The sequence below is a fragment of the Scomber japonicus genome, chromosome 23, assembly GCF_027409825.1.
Source record: "Scomber japonicus isolate fScoJap1 chromosome 23, fScoJap1.pri, whole genome shotgun sequence".
In the NCBI taxonomy this organism is placed as follows: Eukaryota; Metazoa; Chordata; class Actinopteri; order Scombriformes; family Scombridae; genus Scomber; species Scomber japonicus.
The window spans coordinates 8,514,690-8,527,481 of NC_070600.1; the positions used below are offsets into that span (position 1 = coordinate 8,514,690).

The 12,792-nt window shown below is 37.9% G+C and overlaps 1 protein-coding gene across 1 annotated transcript in view; it reads right to left on the reverse strand.

The window, feature by feature from the left end:
• Positions 1-277: 277 nt before the first annotated feature.
• LOC128353349 (DENN domain-containing protein 11-like) overlaps positions 278-12,792 on the reverse strand; it is a 252,134-nt gene continuing 239,619 nt past the window's right edge. The window contains exon 10 of the transcript XR_008320855.1: positions 278-289. The gene's annotated coding sequence lies outside the window, so the exon portion shown is untranslated. The remainder of the gene's footprint in view (positions 290-12,792) is intronic.

A 12,792-nucleotide genomic window follows, 5' to 3' on the forward strand; every position in this document is an offset into this window, starting at 1 on the left:
ACATGTCTAATGATATATAGCTAGACTTAGTTATACAGTATAGTGATATATATAAACACATATGTGGCACAAAAAGTAAGGACATTTGTGTTTGGTATAGTATTTCTTTTTTTGTATTATTTGGAGTGAGCCCTAGTACCATCTCCAAAGTGAACGCCAAGTTCCATATAACGGGGGATGTCAGAGACAGTCCACAAAGTGAGCGTCCCAAGAAGATGACACCCCAAAAACAAGGCTTGTCATCATTAGAGGCAATCTTAATGCAGAGAGATATTGACTCTAAATAATGCTGCAACTTGGTTTTGTGGAACACCAGCTTGAAGTTTCCCTATCACATGGGCTCTATCCAGATCAGTCAAACATGACATGCTGATTCTTGGAGCAGACACCAACTCATGGGTGCCAGATTGGTACCTGATTGGCAGTGCCTAGGGGTACCAGAAGCTCAAAACAAGAGTCAATAGTAACAGCAAAATAAACTGTTTGGCATTGGCAGAGAAGATTTGCCAAAAAAATTTCATGGGTGCAAACCACATACAGTACTCAGCTCTGCTGCTCATCCCACCAATGCATGTTCCTTACAAATGTGGCACAATTTAAAAAGGAAATAAACAGGCAATTGCCAAGAAGCATTGTTACAACAAAGAAATACTCTACCAAACACAAATTTCCTTACTTTTTGTGCTATGTAGTATATAGATTACTTTTTTGGTTATCATTTAATTTATGTTGTAGCAAAGAAATAGTCTGAAAATTGTTCACAGAGTAGGAGGAAAACAAAACAAAACGTCCCTGTAGATCTTTTTTAGAGTAATTTTTTTTTGATCCCCTCCAACAAAATTCTGCTCACATCCATTGTAACAGGGTGGAGGAAGAACACTCAGAGGTTCACCAAAATGATGTATGAAAAGATATCACAAGAGGTACGTGAGAAAATTTGTATTTCTGTCATTTTGAACGAACTGACCCTTTAACCCCTGAGAACAATGACTGAAAATGTTTCATTCTACTGCTCCTCTCCCGCATCTGCACACTGCAACACAAAGTGAGGACAAAATTGAAAATCACAATCCATTAAATTTAAGAGTCTGTTTTAATTTGAGTATTTTGTGTCAGTTTATAAGAAGCACACAAAAGAAGTGGCTGAAATGATTGGTCCAATAATTGATTCTTGGATTAAAATATATTGTCAAATGATAATCAAATAATCATTTCCCAACCCTTTTTTCAATCAACAATGCCAAACATCCTCTGGTTTCTTTGGGTTTGGACCATCACTGTTGAACAACTTAACTGGACTGAACTGTTGAACTGTACATTGTATTATTTTATTACACCTTGTAGACTTGATTATTCATGGGAAAAAATATATAAATCCAGTACAAGTATGTCAGAAGCGACCATGTTAAAGGACCAGTGTGTAAAATTTAGTGCCATCTAGTGGTGAGGTTGCAGATTGCTATTCCTTGCCCTCAGTTCTCCTCCTCCAGGCATGTGTCTGGTGATACACACCAATTAAAACATACTTATGAATATTATATTCCATTTCTCCTCAGTCTGTTTCACTAGATTTTCTCAAAGTGGTTTTGGATTCAACTTTAGATGAAGAAAGAAAATTCAGAACTTGTGGTAAGATGCAGGTTTTTACTCTTTCAGGTCACATTCAACGGTGTCTGATAGCGATGTACAATGTGTCCTTTAGGATCTGTGTATGAGACAAAACTGGCTTTAAACTAACTCCAATGTAAACCCATCTGTCGCAACATTAGACGCTCACAGCAAATGTTCTGTCCATAAATTCACTCCGATATTGACTCTCCTGCAGTGCTATACAACACATCAGTCCTGCTGCCCAGAAGTATTTTCCTCACCGTCAGTTCCCATATTAAGGTTTTCTTTAACATTTCACAAAAACACAACAGTGTCCTTGATGACTGAACAATACAAACACACACTCTAACATTGCCACAGATGGGTTTATTTTGGAGTTAAATGAAAGCCTTATGCAAACACTATGGGGAACCTTGTACATCGGTATCTGACGCCAATAGACATGACTAAGCTGTGCTGTTTGGCGACCTGGGAATGAGTACACACTGGAATAGTGAAGAACTGAACTTGTTGTCAGCTTTGTGTTCAGCTCTGTATTGTGTTGAACAGTGGTGGAACTGGTTGACTAGCCATGTGTCCCCCCCCCCCCCTTTGGCATCCTTAACTTGCTGCCTCAGGGTTGCAGAGGTATCCAAAACTTGCAAGTCTGCCATCTTCTAGTCTTTCACTGCCAAATGGAAAATCATACTGGTACCATTACCAAACTGTCCTTTTGAAATGGCGACAGACAAAATGCTGCCACATTCTCACCAGTTTTTCTCTTGCTCTGCTTCCTCATGATGAATAACAGAGATTAACAGCAGCTACTGACACATTTTCAGTCATTAAATTAGGTAAACATACGACTTTAATAAAACCTGTTAAAGTGAGATTGGAAACAGGTGAAAACATGCAGAACGAGTAAATTATCTAGTGTTTTTTTAATATTGTAATCCTTGCCAACAGGAGATTTAACAGAATAAGTGGTGCTACATTCCTTCTCTAGTTTCTGCACACAGTCTACATAGTTGGATAAATGCTTTACACTGCTGTATGAGCGCTTCTTCTTTTTCAGAAAAAGCCATTTGCTGCTGTTAACATTCTTGTACAGCATGAAAAACAGCTTGTGAAGAATGAGATAATCCATCATGGTAAACAAGAAGAAAGCATAATGTTCCTCTGCTCAGTATCAATCACCTGACACCCACATAAAGAAATGGAAGCAGGTAATTTCAAGCAAGGTTTGAAATCTAATTGCATATACCACAAACTGCTTGGGGGAAGAGTAAACTATACATAGACAGAAGTTGTTTATTTTTTTATAATCTGTTTATTTACAGTGTCCTGCTTTTCTCTCTCTCTGTAACACTCTGAGAAGTCGCACATAAATGAGAAGTTATTATAATAAATGGGGTGGTACTCCAGCCTCAGAAGACACTGTTTTCTCCTCTAATAAAAGATCAAACCGCAATTTTTGTCCCTTCACAGAGAAATCCGTCTTGTGTCCGTTGTCTTAAAGAGCTATTATAGTCTCACAAATCATAAAGATGGTCTTGCACCAAATGCAATACACAAACACGCACTCACATACTGTATACAAGGTGGCCAAGTTCAGTAGTAGCAATATTGTGCACTGCCTCGTGGAATTGAACACGCGCATAGTGCAAGGTTACATGACACAATGTACAAACAATTTCAGACATCCACTTCATCAAAATGCCACATTTCGGGCTCACAATGGGAGATACATCGCCAGAGTCCAGACCTTTGAATCCACCCACTCCACCAAGTCATTTTGACCGTAATGAGTCACAATTCGGCCCGATATCAGGCAAGGAGATACACTGTTAGCAAGTAAGAGAAATGTCACATTTGACTTATGTGTTTTGTTCACCTGAATACTTGCACAGTTTATGTTTGGAAGGTGATACCTGGAATTCATCACTCATAAGTCACCAAATATACCACCATATGATATAGCCTAAAGAGGTCAAAGACACGGCTGTTAGTACTGTACAACTGACAATAGTTATTTTCATTTTTATAACTTTTATATATTTTAACAATTTTTAATGATTTTTATAATATTAATTATGTCCTCAATAATTGTTCTGGGTATGTGAGTTTAATGACAATATGAGAAGTTTTAATTACATACATATTACATATATATTTATAAAGCAGATTCAAATATTTGTAATATATAAAAGAAAGAAGGGAAATAAGATTTGTATTCCACTACCATCACAAACATGGCAGACAACATTTAAGGCATAATATAGGCAGATCTATTTCTCAATACTCGCATTTGTTTTTTTCAAATTGGTGTCTCATTAAAACTTTCTCGAATTTGAAGTCATTTGGAGTAAATTTATCCAAAAAACATTTATCTCATACAAGAGGAGAGAAAATATGCTTGGCATCATATTTTGGCACTTTCCATCTCCAGTATCTGGGTAGTTAAACATGAGCCCAGTATTTCTATAGCTAAGTGAAAAACTTAAATAAAAGAGGGGGGGACAAGGTTATTCATCCTAATTAAAAACACACACAAAACGACTGCAATGCATATATTTTAAACTATTTTTTAAAATATGTGGCAGATAAATGTGATTGGTTGGTATTAAACCTACAGAGATATATATAGAGTGTGGGGGGGGGGGCACGTACAATGAAATGAACAAGCAGAATAAATTGAAAACAGAACAAAATATAATCAAATACAAAATGAAAGAAAATAATGTGTGCTGAGTGAAATGATAGGAACATATGAGCCCAAACAAAGGACACCCCTAAGACCTTAATTCCACAAGAAAATATGGATAAGAGTTATTGATTCATATGCGTCTTTCATCTGCAATCAGATACTGTACAAATTGCCTTTTGTCGATCCGTAATTATATAGGTGAATGATTTCCTGGCAAAGCCCTGCTACAGATGAAATGTGCTTTTTTGCTGATGCCCGGGTCAGCCATGCGAGGCAGAAAGAAAGCAAGCTGACTGAGAGGAGGTGGCAGTGGGGAGGGGAGGGGGCTTTCTATCCCAGGAGTGTGAATATCGCCTTAATAACAAATCTCTATGAGTTCAACGGGACGGCGTTACGCTTGTCGTACACACATTTCCATCTCAATCAGCATGACCTCGGGCCTCGGACTTTATCCACAGCTCGGGAATACAAAAATAGATCTGTTGTGGTACGAGAGCGGGCCGCCAACGACTGTCAGTGACACACATATGGATTTGGATGTAATCGTCCTTGTGGAGAGAAAAAAAACCAAACTGGATATTCTTTACTTTAAACCTTTGTACAGCATACGACAGAACATCACAAACTGTGTTCAGTGTGCAATACAGTATATGTTCCTACAAGACTGTACTTGACTGATGCTTTTTGCTCCTGGAAAGCTAAAAATGCTCCTCCTCTCCCACTGAGGCTCATCTGAAATCCTAACACTGCCCTGCTGTGGGTCTCTGCTCCTTGAATACATTTTTTGCAAGTCTGTAATGACTGCATCAGCAGATGAAAGAAGAAATGGCAAAGGCGATAGTTCTTATCTTATCTGCTCTGCTTGCTGCCACCTCCATTCCAGGTGATTTACTTATTGTCATGGCAACACTGAAATATTCCAATTTGAGTGTTCAAATACTCAATGCAGGTCACAAACCTAGAGATACTTTAGATGCCTTGAGAAATTAGCAGTGACCCCACATAGGTTTTTGCTTTTTACACTGATTAGAAAAGACCACTCTGACATTGCAGTTAGCCGCTATATGAGAAGAACTTGAATAAATAATTTGTTTGTCACTTGAAATTACTTCCATTAGAAATAACTTGTGGTACAAGACAATACTAAATGATAATTCCAGTTTATGCAAACATGATTTATTTTTTTGTGTGGGTTTGGCCAGTTATTTTAATATTATACTCACCCAAGCTTAGATTATGGACAGCTGTGACATTGCTTAACACATACAGTAGTTACACCTCGAATGTGCTGACCTCCCATAAATACCCAAATTATATTATGCTACATTAATGAAAACAGCTGTGAATGTGTGCAGGACCTTTAAACATGTGCTGGGGAAGGTGCTCTGAAACTGTAGCTGGTGACAGTATCAGCTTCTCTCCATTAGGCACAATTAAGCTACAGAGACACTTTTGTTAAAAGTAGCAAGTAACATGCTACATTACAAGCTACTCAAAAAAGATATTTAAGTTCATTCATATTAAGAAATGTCTTGTTAAGTTAGTCTTTCTTTCTTTCTTTCTGTCTATGGGTCCAATGCCTCAATTGAGCATGCTCACTAGACTAGAGACTTCCACTAGCCGAGCTGGCTAACTTTAGCCCTCCAGCTATTTTGAATGAGGATAAAACAATTCAATCATGCAGCTCTTCTTGACTTTCCAAATGTAATAAAAACAAATTGATCACATTCTGATTTGATGATGATTTGAAAATGTTTCTGATCATATTTCTGGGGTTTTTGACGCTCAAAAAAATGTATCCACTTATTTACAACTACTTATTTTCAAAGGGGGGAATAAAATGCCACATTGTAGCATTGGTTGAGCTACTAAGCTTAAGTTTAACAAATTTGAAAAGGAAATGAACTTGAACTACAAAATTGTTCATCATAGTTCACTTTAGTTTAGTTTTTTTAATCTTCAAATGAAGGCTACACTGCTCATGTTTCTTGCCCTATTGAACTTAATTTGAGTGAGTTGCCATGTTTCAAGATTGCAGCCTTTACTTTGGTGAATACAAAAATAAGTGATGGGCAGTAATAGAAAAAAACACCCAAAAATGTATTTGATGGGACATTACTCATGTCTAGAAGTATAGCTACAAAAATGAAAATGACGGTTTTTGCACTTTTCTCTTCAATCAGTCTTTTTCACATTCAGTTCATACTGTCATACTGGTTTCATCCCAGAGTATATATGAACAGAGTTAATGAAGGCTTAGCGGAAGCAGCATGAGCTCCTAAACCCTCCTACTAAGAGACGCCTGGCTCTCTCCTCACCGTCCCACTCCAGAGGTTTGACAGAAACATGCAAATTTTAAGATGCAGTCTGGATTTCCGGATGGGCAACTTCATTCATCTCTGTGTGAGAAGGAGAGAGAGATATCATCTAACTACCCTGCAGGCAAAATAAAAACCCAGTGGGGGTTTGGAAGTCAAGACACTTTACATGCAAATTACTTCACACTTTCAGGAGCACTCTATAGTATAATGAAAGGAAACAGCACAATTTAAAAAAAATATATTTTTAAGTGAGCCGCTGGGTGATTTTGTGCACCATTTAATGTACAGCTGTGTGTGTACTGTCTTCCTTGTTTGTGCCTTGGATTCATTTTCCCAGGGTGAAATAAGGCCAGCGATAAGAGTGCGAGAAAGAATTGTGGCTCTGCTGTCTCACAATTCCTCCATCGCAGTGGGACAGACACCCAGCTCCACCGCAGCAGACACATCTTCAGATATTAAAAGATTATGCCGGTCAGAGGTTACAAAGACTGTGACAAGTAACTGAGACATGAACAAAAATCTGAGCCGGGATATATCTCATAGTTTCCCGCAGCGTCCCTTTATCTCACTCCTGTGGGAGACCGTGTTTCGAAGCGTCAGTCAGGGTTCAGCAAGTCTATTTTGCTTGTGTGTGTTTGGTTTTAGCAGCTCACTTAGGCTGTGTGAACAGTCAGAATGTTGTCTGAACTCTGCAGTGTGTCTTCCTTTAGTTTGTACTACTAAGTATGCCACAATTTCTAGAAAATGACAGCAAAGAAATGCCTGAAAGTGAGAGTTTGAGTTCTCTAACAAGAGAGCTGGTCATCAGGAGTAAGAAAATAATCTCAGTTGTATAAAATTTCCATAAAATACAAAGAATTATGGCTAGCAAGGAGTAAAATCAGACTTGTTTCTACCTTAAAAGGTGGGTAAATAGCTGCTCTACGCCTTAGTATGTTGTATGCGTCACCCCAACCAGATCCAGTAGTCCCACAGCTTTATAGAGCGTTTTAGTATCTGAAGCTTTACTGTGTTAGCTAACTCTCTCCATTGCCATCAGTGTAGTTAATAGCCACCTAAGAAAGCAAAAAAAAAAACACTGTACGCCATCTGTCCAGCACCAAATGCAGACAAAATTAGCAACTAGCTAGTAAACATAGTGGAGAACGTATTTTCCTCAGCTTCAGCAGGTTGTTAGGACAATAGATGCCAATTTTGCCCTGGATTTGTAAAAAGGAAGTTGTTTGCTTATGTGTAAAACATTTTTTATAACGTCAATGTTTTCACATTGTTCTGCTGCCCCCAAGTGGCAAAAAAACCTCAAGTATTACAGCTTTAAGTTGAGTTCTTGTAATGCTTAGTATGTGTCTGAGAATAGAAACTAATTTGAAGATTGTTTCTGTCGCTTTATCAGGTTAGCTGAAGGGTTGACAGCTTTCAAACACATATACTATTTCCATACAGTGTCTGTCTGTTCAACAGAGTTGAGAGTTAACTTGTCACATTCAGCAGTTTTCTCACTTTTACAATTTTCTATTAGATGCCAATAAAATTCACAAGCTGTCCAGGCCTGTTGTAAGAGTCACATCTCTCTTTCTACACTTTGTGAAAAAAAACTTACAATAGCAAACAGCCTGTAATCATTGTATGTGAATTTCAATGCCTTGACCTGAATGAATTGGAGAAGAGGCTTAGGGTTTGTATTTATCTTTTTCTATGACTGTCTCCTTGACCACCTCCAAAGATGTTTTTTGCTTCTATCGTTGTCAACCTGTTCCCTCTTCATTTTTGTGTCCATACACCTCTGCGGCGATGTAGTACAGCTTTTGTAATACTGATATTGCAAGTTTCTTTTTTTCTTTTTTTTTCTCTCGTCTTGGTAATCTCAAAATTCTTGTTTTAACTCTTGGATGCTATATGATTTGGATGCCATTTATTCTAATGTCGAAATGCCACAAATGCAAACAGGTGGTATCAACAGGTTTAGGTTAAGTCTATGAACATGTTCTTCCATAAGCCCCATTGCATGTTTGTGGCTGCTCCAGGCAGTTATCAAACTCTGACTCAGAAGCTGACTGAGCTGCCAGCAGCACTACTCACAACTGAGAAACATAATAACTAAAAAGGGACAGCAAACAGAAAAACAAAATACTAAATAGAATGGATCCATTCAAGTGTAACTGGACACACAGAATCTTTCAGAAGCTTGTATGCCTCTGATTATACAGCTATGTAAATTAGTTTTTTGGCATGGAAAACAGCATTTGCATTTTTAATTTGCTACAGATTCAACAATCTGTGGTGACGGAAGAGGCACAGACGCAGAGATGCAACTGTGGTTAAGAGTCTTCACTCTGGAGTAATGAGGAAGGCTCGAGGCCTGCGATTGAATTCACAATTAATCCCGCAGCACATAAAGAGTGGGCTAAACAAGAAAATGACTAATACAAATATATGATATCATAGTGCCCGATACTTATGGTTTCAAACTGAAAAAGCAAGAGATAGGACAGACAACTGATAAACTACATCAATAATTAGATGAAATCATACAGGATGAAAAGACAAATATCCAAAAATGTAAATCACAATGACATGTCAATTAAATAACCAATTTAAATAAGACAATTATAGCAAAATGACAATCAGTAAAGTACCTGAAGCTTCATAAAGCACAGCAGACTTTGATTTGTCCAAGTTTATTTTCACTTCAGGAGTTAATTAGCTCTTCCTCCATCAGGATTCGTGTCTTGGCAGCAAAAAGTCATCACTCTGCTATGGCCAAAATTAAGCAATATAATATCTGAATGAGAAATCTGGACATTAGTAAAAAAAGAAAATTTGATAAATTAAAATATAGCCCATCTGTGACTAAAACTGTCCAATAAAAGGAGCTGCTAAAGGCCCTGTTTAGAACTGAAAAGCCAAAACTACACCAAAGTGAACTTTTCTGGTCTGGACTAAAGAAAATGAACAGCCTGTGTGATTGTGCCCTCAATGCTCAGGTGGGAAACGGCTCCTGATGCAGCGCACCCTGCTCTGTGCGGTTCACATGGCAACAAGACCCTCCAACCTCGATAGGTCGGCCACACGGGAATTCTGGGAAGCTGGGCTGTCAGATCCGGCAGCCACTCAGGCGTAGTGTATGAGGTAGTGAGGGAAAAGAACAACACACACACACACACACACACACACACACACTCAAATTCCCAAAATCCATCAGCGTTACTCCCCATCCCACATTACTATTACACCACTCTGTGCTTGATGCCAGAGCTCTCCTCCTCCTCCTGGCAGCCGTCTCAGTGTTTCACTCGGGTTAAACTGATATTCTCAGGGGTGAGGGCCCAAACTGGCAGGTGGGAGCCAGGGTTTCAAGGGATGCAATTAATCTCGATCAAAATTCCCCTTTTAGGTGTGATTAGAAACGAGCTGGGCTTGAGAGAGGCAGAGTGTTCCAGCAGCGGGACGCGGGGTGAGCCGTACACTGAGAGTGGGGATAATTTGTCTCACTAACGAGGATGTAATATTGATCAGGATGCAGACTGAAATCATACAGCACCTTGGTAACATTTTCTCCCTCATATTGATTTCAATTATTGGGCCAGGTCACAGCTTCAAATAGACAGATAATCTTGATTTGGTTTAATAGTTTTGGCCTAGGTATGGAGAGCCAAAGCCAATATTCAATAAACATGTTTATGATTATGAAATAAATTATCATAGGAATAGGTTGTGAAAAAAATATATACATGAAGAAATACATTGTGTTATATGAGAAATAACTAAAATATATTAAAACTTAACCATTGAACAATTTTATATAATTCATCGCATTTAATTTTTCATAACAATTTTACCAGTGTGTTTTTTCCAATTTTTTAATTTATCTAGCGATATATTGCAAATTTCTGAGCAGACTTTAGCTACTTTCCACTTAAAATAATCTCTAAATGAGGCAGTTAGCTGCTGCATTAATAATGGGCTGTTTGGAGCACCTTGGTAGCTTCATTCTCTCTCTGTTTCCTGTCAGCCTTTATACCACCCACTGTCAAATAAAAGGAAAAAAATCCCCAAAATAAGTCTTGAAAAAAAAACAACAACAAAAAAACAGGCGGCCTCTACTTTAACGCTGAGTGATCAAAGTTCACTAGCCTAGCCTAGCTAATTAGCTGGCTATGTAGTTAACATGTGCTGCTTTGTTGAGCTAATCAGAAAGAGTGTGTTTCTTTACAGCATCACCATCTATGGTTGATTTTGAATTTCTTTAGCGTTGGTTTTACTCTTGCTAGCAGAAGCTAACAGGCTAAATTCAGTAGCAGTTGGGTTATTGTTAGGGGAAGGTGACAAGGTGGTAACTACTGACAATAACCCTGTCATGAAATTATGAAATAAAGTGTGTCATTTAATGCCATCATCAAATACAAATAAAAATGAAATACAAAATGTTGAAATAAAAAGGAATTCCAACTTAAGTACTGAAAATACATATGAATAAATAATTTTTAAAATAATTAAGTTAATATTGGACACTTTGGGGCTCGATATAGAAGTAGCTGTGTGTTCATTATGAGTTATTCAGGCATCTTAAGTCTGAAGGAAATATACTTTAGTGACAGTATAAAATGATCACATTCATAAACCACACAACTACTTGTATTTGGTGTTATTATTTAAAGCTTGTGCGTCATGTTTTGTTTGTGTTTATGTTCTGATAGTCTTTTCTTCATGCTGGATACCACCACTCTTGCCACTGCAGCAGCCCAATTCCCCCACAGGGATCAATACATTCTCATAGGATCTCATGTTATGTTTGGATATTTGACTCAAAACCAAACGCTGAGCAGAACCAGGAAGAAGAAGCTTGAGTCGTAGTGCCTTCATCACTCTGAATTCAGCGGCTTCCTCTGTGATAAAGAGCCTTGATCCTTCTGAGCTGAACCTTCCGCGTCGACTCACACTGAAGTCGTGCCATCAGTGCTCGGCTTTGATCACCATGTCAACAGATATATCTCTCACTGGCAAAAGGCAATGGTAGAAGAGTAAGAGCGACGCAGGGATCTGAAGCTGGTATTTTCATCAATTAATAGGGCGTTCTACATCATTAGTCTGGGTGAACGTTAATAAAGCAAAGTGTTTGAGTGGGCCACAAGAGGTTATTTAAATGCAAAAGAGCCCAGGAGCCTTTAGCAATCCATCTCATAAACCTCACTGTGGACTAAATGTTTGATTCATAATCTCCTGTTAATGACTTTGCTGTCAGAATAGGTGTCAGAGTCAGATTTCATCCTAACCGTGTTCACATTACACTGCAGGACCTTCCAGGTGAAATGTAATGACAAAAAACCCATAAAGAGCCATTATGCTTCTAATAGAATAATTCAATCTGAAATCACATTATTTAAGGAATGACTGAAGGTGCATCCACAAGCAGCTGGTTCTAAACCAATTACTTGAATCAGGAGTGGTTTCCATGTTTAGTTGGGTGGACGACATTGGTTGACTCAAATTGTAGTTGTACAGATATTTTCTCTCCTTCACTTCCATTTCATGGCATACTGCCTCTACCCATTAGAGATTCACTGATCAATATCTGACCTTAATTAAAATGATAGTTTTTGGATACCACATTGGCAGTAATATTCCATTCAAAATCTAAGGCAGCCACATCCCTGCCTATCATAAGAAACATTTTGTTTCATATGTTGCCATTTATATCTCTCTGTGTCAGTACAAAAAGCTCCTTAGGCAGCAAAAAAACAACGATTCTTATTTTCATGGGATTATACACTAATTAAAACATACATATGAATAATATATCCCATTTCTGCCGAGTCCATTCTGCTAGATGCCACTAAATTCTAAACACTGCACCTTTAACACCAGTGGAAATGAGATAATACAGATCTGATTAAGAATGATTTATGAGAAAGGAACATGTTTGCATATACTGTCACTACATCTTAACTGTGTCTGCTTGGCTTTACCTCGTACTGTATATTAGATGATCAATCATCTGTCATAATATTGGTTCATTGCATTAAAAAAAAAACAACAACTCCACAAAAGTTTGGATTACCTTAATAAGAGAATTTTATTGTGTAAATGCACAATAACATGCTGATAGGGGAAGTTTGAAGAAGTCTGCTACCATCTCTTTGATAATATTAATATGAGGGTATTCAAGATTTTATA